We start from the raw sequence: 12,155 nt of genomic DNA, 5'->3' as shown, positions 1-12,155 counted from the left end.
AGATGATTGAATAAATTCAGAACCAATTTCTCTTTTTTGTCCCACTTAGGCTTGAGTGCGACATGCCGAGAATATTCCTCCTTATGAGAATAGGACAAGTTTAATCAATCTTCACTTTCTCGAGAAGAGAACCTTGGCTCTCGATGTCAGTTCTTTGGCTAAGCCTAATAATATGATGAAATTGGTTAGAGGTAGACATTTATTATCCGCATAGTGCTTCTAAGTATTTCTCGTAATTAAGTTCTTTTCTCTTCTTCGATCCCCATGCAAATATTTTAGTGAAAAGCATAGTTGATTTCCCGTGTTTTTCGTAAAACTGAACCTGTTACAAATTTGAAACTTACTCGGCGTAACACAGCGTCGTTGTTTGGTTTGGATGGGAATAAAATCATTTTGTTTTTGTTAATTTTTATAGTTCAGATAACACCCAAAAGGAAGCTTCAGACGCCCTATAAAGTAGACATATTCTTGATCAGCGCGCTATTCTGATTGGTCTTAGCCATGTCTCTCCGTCTGCGTGTACGTGTGGTGTGTGTTGTTGGTACTCCCCTGAACACAGCAACTTCAAGTTTGGTAGAAACATTGAAAGTTTTTGCACGCAGATCGAAAATAGTATTGAAAATAGGCCAAATCGGGCCAAGAGCGGAGTCCCGCAGTCGAGCATAAACTGAATCCAATTCCATCTTTCTTTTGTGGTGATTTTTGCTCGTTACTCGGAAATTATTGAAGCAAAAAGGTTGAAGGTTGAAATTTCCATGTTTTCTTTACGAAGCACTTTATGTGCAAAAATGGCATACAAATCGACCATACCCACACAAACTTGCATGACATTAAATTTTCCATTTTTCCCTTTTTTGAGGTTTTAACGCAAACAACACAGAATGTTTAAAACTACTTTATACATAACTAAAATCTAGATATATTATCTGGATGAAAATGGGTTAGTTCTAAAATGGATATGATAGACATCGCGATTACATATATATATATATATATATATATATACAATTTTCTTAGTTGTTTTTTTTTTTTTTTTTTTGATATTCGTTCGTGCCATTTCTAGTTGACCCGACAAATTAGTAATCATGTTTGTGCAGCGTTCTTCGTTGAGTGCGACCACAATCCCTTTTTCATGTTCAGAAATGACATTTCAGGCCACAAACCACAACCAAGAGTTGTTTTTTTTTTTTGCACTTAAAAGTATTTTGCGGACATCAGATGTGTTTCCTTTACATCAAAAGCGCAATAATGCTTCTTTGCGAAGTCATTTAACCAATTATTGGCTTCATCCCGCAGTCACGAAACGTAACTGCGCGCTCATTGTTTTCGTAATAATTTTTGACAATTTCTCTACGCTGTACAACTAAGTGTTATGAGCAATGTATTTTAGAAAGATTAGCCAGGTCTAGAGAATGTATTGGAAAAATTCTTGATCCAAATCTCAATCAAGAACTATGTTTTATTTACTTAAGAGATCACAATACGGACGAGTCTATGGATAAAAAATTGAAATTTAAATTCATTTCCTTTTAATTTTACATTTTGTTCTACTGTTGGGATCCTCCTGTCATTTCAGTTTGTGTAAAAGATTAAAATGTTTAATTGATTTTTTTTTTTTTTTTTTTTTTGTAGTTTTTTTTCATACATAACTAAATACCTTAACCATTTTAAAATTGCACAGCGCTACATATAACCAACCATTCGTTCTTTTTTCTCGTCGCTTTCAAAAAAATGAAACTGTTATTAAGAAAATAAACAAAACAACAAGCTAAACAAATAAAACCACAATGTTAGATGAGTTAAAATTGAAAAATCACAGCACTGCCATCAAGTGAACAAAACGAATTGAGTTTTACATGCAAATGTTGTTCGAGCAACATATAACAATTCGTCTGTTCATAGTGTTGGTATTGTTATGCATTGCATTCAAGGTCTTATTCGGCGTAAGGCAATCAAACACCAAGCAGATGTATATATGCAAAGGAACACTGGCATTTTCTCACGCAAACATTTGCATGTGATGACGACGACGACGACGACGACGACGATGGTGATGATAAAGGTGAGATGAGATGAGAAATTGCTGAGTTTGTACGCATGATGAAATACATAAATTTTCGTTAGCAATTTGTAAATTCTCTGCAAGCGAAATTTTGACAATGATGTATATGTATATACAAAGTCTTATTTTGAAGTATTACTTTAACATCAAGGGAAATTTGTGTTTATTACGTTATTGCATTTGCGATTGTATCAAACGCTATGCAATTTTTTTTTTTCTTTGATAACAGTTAAAAATAACTCTTTTTTTATACACGGATCGAGGAAGATTCAAAAAGTAAATAAAATAAAATTTGGAAAGGTATAAACTTAAATTCGACCACTTAACTCGTCGCCGTAGATAGAAGAAGATTTGTTAAAAGTAAGGCAATATATAGACAGATTGCTTTTATCAATTGCATGCAAAAGTTAATATTAAGCGAAAAATTTTCGATAATTTTTTGTTTTTCTTATATAAAATCTGTTACTTTGCGGATATTTCACCATAACCAAGTGTATGTGTCTAGCGGTTATGTAAACATGAAAGCATCGTTTTTGTGTAAAAAATAAACGTTTATTTTATGAAAAAAAAAACAAAGAAAAAAAAAAAATGTTGCTCAAAGCATTGGCCATCGTTAGCCATACATGCTGTATGAGGATGTGTGAATGTCCTAACAAAGTATTTGTTGTTCTTTTAAGGCAAAGCAGCCATCGGGCCATTTCCGTACATTTTCATAAGAAGTACGGCTGCTCAGCATGTGAAGTTGCAATACGAAGTGCTCGAGTTCAATGTGTAACTGTCTTCGACTACCACTTCTTAATTGAGTGCTTCCAGCGTATCCCAAACCAATTTTACTGTATAAAAATCGCTCAATTCACATTGGTAGCGTTGGTTGGATAGTAGCCACTTCACTAAACTTTAACGCGTAATAGCAGAGAACACTTTTCTGGTCCCATCAAACACAGATTACCGTCCTTCTGCCAAAGCATTTCTCCCTAGTAGTCGATATGAATGGTACGTCTGGTTCCCATACTTAACTTTCATTTCTGAACTTCTCAAAGTTCAGATCCGCTTTATTTAGCACTAGTTAGGATGAGATGCGAAAATGGCGTCCTACTTCTTCTTTCATTTTTTATCGTTCGCGCGAACGAAAAAAATGTTGGCAGCAAATACTCTTTATTTGGCACAATCGCCGACATTTCTGTTTCTAGAAAAAGTATTTTTGTTGCGTTGCGCTTTATCATGGTGTTACGATTGCTTATTGTAAGACGATTACCAAAATAAAAACACTACTACATAGATATTGGGTGATTGGAGAAGAAATTTCGAAAAGTGGATTTCTCAATAGTGTGTAAATATTTAATCAAGAACAGTAGAATTCCATAGATTTAAACCTTCAACGATCTCACGAGTTGTCGTTCGGCGGTTTACTTCCATCAATGTCTTTATTATGTCTTTATCAGCTCCTACTGGCCCTCGAGAACGTGATGATGCAAAGGCGTCGAAACAAACTTTTGCTAACTAGTTTTGGCATTGGCGTTCTGGGGCCCATTCTTCCCCCTCCATACGCATCCAATTATAATTTTCTTGCCTGAACAACATTTTTACCTTTTTGCTAGTAGTAGAAGTAAAATGCGCTGAAAATCGCAATCGTGTTCGACTTTCCATAATTGTTAAGGCATCAAATGAAAACTTTTGCGCAGAAACAAATATTTTCAGCTTTCATATATATGCGGACAGGGCGCCTTAAATGTGAACCCAGCTGTAAAAATATGCAATTTACTCAATTGTTGTGTACGGACAAACGGCGATTTCATTTTTACATACCTTACCTTACGTTACGTTACGTTACGTTACGTTGCAGCAACAGCATTAAGCTATGTGTCTACTCATGCTTAAAGCGATTTCACTATGCAGACGATGCGTTGGTGTATTTGCATATAAAATAAATCTTTGGCATATCAAATACGTTTTGATGGATTTAATGAAAAAATCGTACTGGTCTTACGGCGAATTTTGCGTACTTCACGCAAAAGCCCTTTCCAATCTTAAGCCCGTAACCGACTCTCTCTCGCATTGTTTATTTTTTTAAAAAGTTTTTGCAATCAATTTTGGTTTAGGATCTGTGCTGTCGTTTGCGGTTTAAACTTTTTCCAATTGTAGTAGAACTGAACACACCTACTGTACATTTCGAACTAATTTGTATTAGAAATTTCCGATTTTGGATTTTCGAATTGAATATTAAAAGTGAGACGGACATGAATAAGAAATAAAAGAAAGAAATTGTTCTTATTCGTAGAGCACCAAGTCTCGGCTGTACCTAGTCATCCGCCTTTGATGGACTCTTTAATACTTATACAAATCCGCAATGCGTATTAAATATCCTAACAATATTTTCACTTTTTACATAAATCTCTAAACTTTTTTATTGCAAAGACCGATTAAAAAATAATTTTGTTACAGAAAAATTGCGAACAACACGTACATGATGTAATTTTCAAGCACACATCTGCAAATTCATTTTGTTCAAATATTTACCGCGTATCTTATACATGTTGGTATAAGCAATAAAAACGTTAGGTTTTACTATACCATAAGCATTTATTATCTTGTGGATAGATGTAAATGTTTTAACCTGAAGCCAAGGGCGGTTTCAGTACACAAGAGAAGAGAAATTCTATTAGGTTCTGATAGTTTTTTCCCTTGAATAACGCATTTATTGATAAAAAATTATTCAAAATATTTTCCGTCAATTTTTACAACATTTTACCATATTTCTACCAATATGGCGATGTCGCGTCTAAAGAACGATGTTAACTGGGTAGGCGATCCAATCAGCGAACTGTTTTCACACTTCCTCAACTTTCCGAAGCTGGGTGCCAGCCATCTCATGCTGCATCGATATGAACAAGTGGTATTTAGGAGGCTCTATGGCTGGGTGTGGCAGAACTTCCCATGCGATCTACAACAGTGTATGCCGGGGCAACTCTTGCAACAAGGGGCCAAAATAGCATATGCAGTCAATTCGTGTGATAGCCATCTTCCTTCCTTTTGGATCTTTTCCATCATATATTAACGTCTAGAAACTATTGGTTGATCAATTGCTAAGCTGTTCGAGAGTTCTTTGAGAATTTGAGCTGGGTTTTCGTCCAGTAAGTTTTTCACTTCATTCTTTTTGAGCATCTTGGGTCCTACAGGCCGTTTTAGACTATTAGCATCGAAATCACCACTTTTAAGTCGGAATATGATGGAACAGCATTACCATAAGCTTCTGATCATGTTTGGCTGGCTTCGGCTGCAGATTTCGTCAAGTAAAACAGTAAAAGTAATCAAAGCCGAAAATGCAATTTTGAACGCTCTATGATTAGCATCGACGTCCTCTAAATGAATCCATAATGTTCAATTAAAAGCTGTTATTTTAGGTAGAAAAAGGTCTAAGTTAGGGCGTTTAATCGCTATATACAGAAGTATATACAATTTCTTAATAATTTTTACTTGTACAAGTCGCGCCTATCAAAATTAACGCAAACACCTAACATTTAGCTTGGTTCAGATCATTGTATAATAACTGGGTCTCTCTCTCTCTCTCTCTCTCTCTCTCTCTTTCTTTCTTTCTCTCTCTCTCTTTCTTTCTGTCTCTATGCCTATTCGAATCTAAACAAATATTTGACAAACTCTATGTTTCTTACTAACATTGGAAATGTTAGGACCGATCAAGTGACGCTTTGTATAAGTATAACCACTTCTAAGGTTTGTCTTTGGCCTTAAATTATGTATAGATATACGAAATAGTTGCACCTGGAGAGTTCACCCACCATTGAATACTAGATTGTTAAATGGTTCAACAACTTCTTCAAGTTGTCTTAATTGTTTTTTTCTCAAAATTCATATTCAGTGATAAAAAATTTAATGGTACTAGAACCAGCATATGGGCATGCAGCGATTAATGTACACAAACGTAAGAAGTCTGCGGAAGAAGTGTAAAGAAATTGATGCTTAAGTATTAACACTAATCTGATTTTAATTCATCAATTCTGCATCGGAGTATAGCATATGAGCAACTTGGGCCTACATTTTAATTCATTATATCAACAATTTCAAAAGTGATACCAATCTACGAATCAATGGTTCTATCAACAATCACGATTGTTACGTTTAAAAAGATGTCAACCTGAAGAGCGGAAGGAGACCAGAGATAAGGTAAAGTATAGAATTGGCCCAGAGCTTAAGATCTGCCTGTTCGGTAAGTAAATTTCATCCGTCTACGTAACGTATGAGCGTTTCTTTTAGTTGTAACCGCTTGGGGACTGTCTGTGAGACAAAAATTTGAAATCCGCCCCTACATCTATCGAACTAGTTAGCCCAATAATGCCACGTGCGACCCTCTTTAAGTGGCACTATAAAGTAGCCCAAGTCCGTAGCTCGATAATTGAAGAGACCTTGAAGACAATGCAGACACAAGTCGTTACATTCTCTTTCTCCCCCTCTCTCCCCACCCTCACTGATAGTGCACAAATTTAATAAGTAAATAAATAATGACAAGCGCATTTAATAACTATAAAAATGTGAATCTATTGAAGGTTTAGTTTTGAAAGAAATAGTAAGTAAGGGAAAGCCTTTTGAAAAAGATATTCATCCCAATGCTCTGTCTGCATTTACGCAAATTAATTTTCATTATTTTCATGATTTAACAAAATATTAGCAGATAACGCACATACACCGCAACCAGTAAGCCTGCTGTAATCAGGCCAGGGCGCTACGTGTGTAGGCTGCAAAACTCTTTAACGCTTTGCGACGATGATTTTTTGTTTTAATCTTCACATAAGAAATCTATGAAAATTTATTTACATGGATTTGATCCAGAAGCACGACCACTTTTCTTTTTACATGCAAGTTAATTTAACAGTGTAATAATTGTTAAAGACTTTCTTCGCAAGAATATAATAGGTCCCGTACCAAGTTTCATCGGTTTTAATTGCATCCTACTGCATGCTAAAGAATAGACACAATAACGATTAATATTTTTCTATAAAGTGTTTCTTAGAAATGCAGCATATATAGTGCATCTGCTTGAATTGCCCCCTCAAATATGCAATCATATATGTTGAAAATGAAGCATTGCCTACCATCGTTGGCGTAGAGTGTAAAAAACATGTCGCGGACATCCGCCTCGTGCATTAAAGTCATAAACTATAATGAACGTATTTAATGAGCTTAATTATATTTTTAATAACAAAATATTAATTACTAAAAATGTGCAAAAGCACGAATATTGTATGTAGGTACTTGCACATATATTTATTCTTACATAATTTATGTACATACACTATATATAAGCGTTGGAAATGACATCATAAAACGTAGCTAAATGAGTTTCTCCTTTAAATACGCATATGTTCGCGGATGGATTTATTTGTGCGGATAGTTAAACGTAAGCGTAGTCAACTTGAAAATGAAATGTAATTTTTTATAAATTTTTTAAATATTTTCAATTTGTCAGTTTATTTTATTTAAGTCAGTTTATACTGTTCACGATTAAACTTATCTCGTATACGACATTTTGCTCTGACCTTCTGATGTTGTGAGCAATCTTGGATGTAGTTTCATAGCTTAAAATACAGGAACAATTATTTATTATTTCGATTTATAAATGAAAGGACATGTTGTGTTATTATTCAATATAAATTTCCTTAAGATCGGTACATTATTGATTTGATTTGCCCATTTTCCCGTCACTTACATTAGCTACTGATTGTTGACATTAAGATCATAAGACAATTAGATCATAATACTCTCCTTTTATTCCTTTACTAGTTTTCAAGTAATCAATTAAAAAAATTGCTCTTGAAATAGGCTCTTAAATAATTTTCACCACTTTGGACTCAATCCACTCTATGGCTTACTGTAGAAGTGGTAGATCTATTTCTCATTTATAATTACCAGTTAACGAGCTAGAATCAATTTATTCCTTATAAAGTCATTTAGATGGTGTTCGAGAGAGGTGATGGCCGATGGGCGTATTTTTGTCACGACGTTTCCCAATACGGCTTGAATCGTGCCAACAGTTCTTCTATCTATCAAGCAGGCTTGCCTATGTCTATAAATACCTATAGCTACATCCAACTCCTCTTGAGTTAATCGATCAAATCCTCTTGAAAAAAAACGCTTAAACGAACTTATTTAAAATCGGCTATTCAAAGACAGCTATTTCGTAATATTTCCACCATGTGTTTATAAATCTGCTTTCTCTGCTCTCACATTTATATGTATTATATAAATATATGTAACGTACATCACTTGTGGTACAGGCTGCGCTAGATTTGTGCAGGTTGTATCTTACACCTAGAAAGACTTAAAGCACACCTGCCTTTTCTTATAACATTCCGAATATTCAGAATCATTTTCTGAATCGATCTCAACGTGTCCGTTTGCTTGTCGCGGTGTTGCCCGTTCATATATTCTTATGTTCAACTTGCACATCGGAAATTTTTAATAAAATTTCGCGATTTCAGCGAACACGATTTATTTTTAGCTGAAGTACGAACCTCATCTGTACTTCAATGTGGTAAATAGTTCTGAAAACATATTTTTTATACCACGTCCTATATAATTGTTTCTATAGACAGTAAGCCTTGCGCAATTTTCAATATTATTATACAAAATTTAGACCCCATAGATATATTTTCAAGATCCCACTGCATGTGGGGGCATGCGTGGAAAGAAGCGACCAATATGACAGCAACGTCTATTTCGTAATAAGAAATAAATTAATTTCGATAAATTTGCAGGACATCGGGTCATGTTTTGTGCTCTATCCGATATAAGGTGAAACGTGAGACGAAAGAAAGCAAGCTAGAATTTGTTGCAAGTTATCACGAAAATAAATGAAGAACTGTATTAGCGGAAGTAGAACAAGACACTTAATGGTCGATCTTGACAATTTCTTCATTTTTAAGAAAGTTTTTTATCACATTTTTAATTAATTGAATTAGTTGGCAGAAACTTGTCATTGAAAATAAAACATTTCTTAACTTTAACGTCATTTGCAAGGTTACTAATTATTACTAATACATTAACTCTGTATTATGTATGTTATATTAAACGAAATATAATAAAAAGTTTTATTTAACTGAAAGGGAATGAAAATGGCAAAAATTTGTCGTAGTTTGTGTGTAAAAGTCGTAAGCCGGAGTTTGCCTTTAATCTAAACGTAACTTTTTTTAATAAGCAAATAAATTAACACCAGAAGCATTTTTAAATATTTTAAAATTCAACAGCGGAAATAAGCGAAAATGAGCAGCGATGACACACATATTCCGTTATTCTCATTGCAACGTTCAAAAAGATGCTTATAGCTGTGGTCGAACTGTTGTAGCTTACGCTCAATGATAACCCTTAGTAGTGCATGGATTTCCAGTCGAATTAAAAAAAAAAAAAACATTACATATAAGATAAATTTAACAGACGTCAGGCAACTAAACGACCTCTTGTATTTTCACAAAGCTTGGAGCTTTCTCATCGGTAGTATTTAACAATTTCAAGCTCAGAGATTGCTAAAGGTTTGCACTAATCGCGTTAGCAGCCATAAGCAATCACGAAGAACAACACCTCGTTTTTTAAAAATTTTTTTATTAATATAACAAAATTTAGTCTCTACGACTGTCAAGTCGAGGAACGGCATAAAATATTTAAATCCATTACTATTTAAGTCTTATTGACGCGGACACCTTTCAAATTAGTTGTATATGTCGTTTCGAGTTGCTTGGTAGACCAGGTGTGACGATCGTGTTTTGGCCTTAGCACATGCGAAGATGTCGTGAATGTGAAACGTGAATTCTAATTAAAAGAGAAAAAAAATAAAAGATAAAAATGTTGCTTTATTGAAGCACGCACTCCATCATCGCAAATTCATGAAAGTTATCTCAGAGAAGCACGTGAAGATGAGTTATTCCCGTGAGTGCGCGTTGCAGAAGTCGAACACACAATGTCTTTTTCTTTAATTTTTCTAAACCGTTATAAAATACATCCTAAGAAAGACCAAACAATTTGCACGAAACTCTAGTTGTGGTGCGGAGAAATTTAAATTTTCTTTATCGATTTTTCTATTATCATCGAATCGAATAGAAAACCGGTAAAAATGAAGAAAATAAAATGAATGCTTTTCATTTGAGTTCAATTTGAAAGCATCGATTGCAACCTAGTTTCAAGCACGTCTTATATTCGGTTCACTTTCAGTGTCGTTCTTAATGAAAACTGCGCTATGTCTATCGAGTACATATTACTTGCCATGCACTACATTGATGATGACATATTAACTTGATCAGCATCCTTGAAGCGGATTAGCCAACTACGGGTAAGTTTTATTGGTGATCGATTTCGGACCAATCTCATCGCCTATTTTAGTTATGAAAAAACCGAATTCAATGTTTTGTTTGTTGAATGAATCAAGTTTCCCATCAGGTAAATAACTTCCATTCCATAACACGTGAACGGATCAAAAACAAGAATTGTGTCTATGTTATGCCAAGCTATGATTCATGTAATGCCTACTGTATAAAAAAAGTTCAAATTTATGGTACATTGCATGTTCATATAAAATATGAAAAAATTTAAAAAATTTCCTTACCTTTCATACATGAATGATAACGAATGGCAAAATCTGGAAAAAAAAACAAAAAATCAAAGCAAATATAAATCTCAAGTTATTTTCATTATCATTAATCGGGCAAAAAAAAAATTAAAAAAAAAAAACGAAAGTTTAACAAAAACGTTATTCGTAACAGTGTTACACATTTCTCTTTTCCTTTACTATAAAGAACGGAAGATTTCGACAACTGAATAAAATCGACATTAAAACACTATTCAAATGGTTGTACCAGCAAATGTGAAAGAAGTTTTTCAAATTGTAACAGAAAGTCGTTACATTAAACTCTAGATTAGATGCAAAATTGACGTATGTATAAAACGTTACGCGTAAATTTATGCGGAGAAATATAGTTAGAACAAATCCTAGATACCATTGGATAAGTGTATAAAAATCGGGTAACTGTTTCCTAATTAGCGTCCCGTTTCTCCGGTTTAAGAGAAGCTATGCCCCGCCTTGGCGAGGATGGAACCAATATACGATTATGCATCAAATACGCGCGAACCCCTGATATGGCTTTTGAGCGTCGCAAAGAAAAGACAAAACACCAGTGAACAATCGCCAATCATAAGAGAACCGCCAAGGAACTGTATTTGGCTTAGATCTTAAATCTCGTCAATCCTTTCAAAGCTGAGTGAGTGGCATATTGGGTCGTTTGTTTCCTTTGAAACCATATACTGTGGAGAATTTCAGTCCTTTCAATTCACGTCACGATAAACGCGCTAATATCACATGAATTGCTAGGCCTTGCTAATGTGCATAAAGAAATCATTCTTTGCTGCATTCCGAAAAGCAGTTTGAGTTACCTAATGAATGTCTATTATTTTGCTGATATTGAGCCAAAATTGGCTATTACCGGTGAGACTGGATTTGCGATGATAACCGTCTCGTTTGCAAGCGCTAATGCAACTCTGCAATTCTTAATGTTCTGAACTTAAGCATACAAAATGACTTTCATTGGCCAGAGTACGTGTTCGAAACGTCGAAAAATGCAATCGAGTGTCTTAACTTTTTAAAACGGTACAATAAATACTTCACTTCAGTCCATATTCGCACCATTCACATCGTTCGCATGCAATCAATATAAGAGTAGAGTTCTCTGTATATTTGGCTTTATAAAGACACTCGACTGCGTGCAGCGAAACGCCTAATTCCTTATGGGCAACGAGGGTGTGTTCTGGGCTATAGACAAGCAGTCTACCGAAATTAAAGAGAAAGGTCGACCAATCACGTCCTTCACACAGGACTATTCCGCCTATTCAGCATCTCCATCCACTCTTTCTGCAGTTGTCAACATACCTCACAAAACTATATCGCTGTTCGTTGTTTCTTAATCGATCTGCTCGCTACGATATACGTATTCGTCAGGAGGTGGCAACATGTTGCAATAGGGCGATCGTAATGGGGAACTCAGTGTATGAATTTTATAAATAAATAGAATTTTTATTAACATTTTGATTATTGAGAGGT

At 34.7% G+C, this 12,155-nt stretch overlaps 1 protein-coding gene across 1 annotated transcript in view; it reads right to left on the bottom strand.

The window, feature by feature from the left end:
* The window catches only part of LOC119639498, a 153,914-nt gene that overhangs the window by 106,054 nt on the left and 35,705 nt on the right, over positions 1-12,155 (bottom strand). The window contains exon 2 of the mRNA XM_038036911.1: positions 10,668-10,700. The gene's annotated coding sequence lies outside the window, so the exon portion shown is untranslated. The remainder of the gene's footprint in view (positions 1-10,667; positions 10,701-12,155) is intronic.

Source organism: Glossina fuscipes, unplaced genomic scaffold, assembly GCF_014805625.2.
Source record: "Glossina fuscipes isolate IAEA_lab_2018 unplaced genomic scaffold, Yale_Gfus_2 0, whole genome shotgun sequence".
Lineage (NCBI taxonomy): Eukaryota > Metazoa > Arthropoda > Insecta > Diptera > Glossinidae > Glossina > Glossina fuscipes.
Note: the sequence above shows the minus strand (reverse complement) of the source record. Positions and strands in the feature narration are given on the sequence as shown.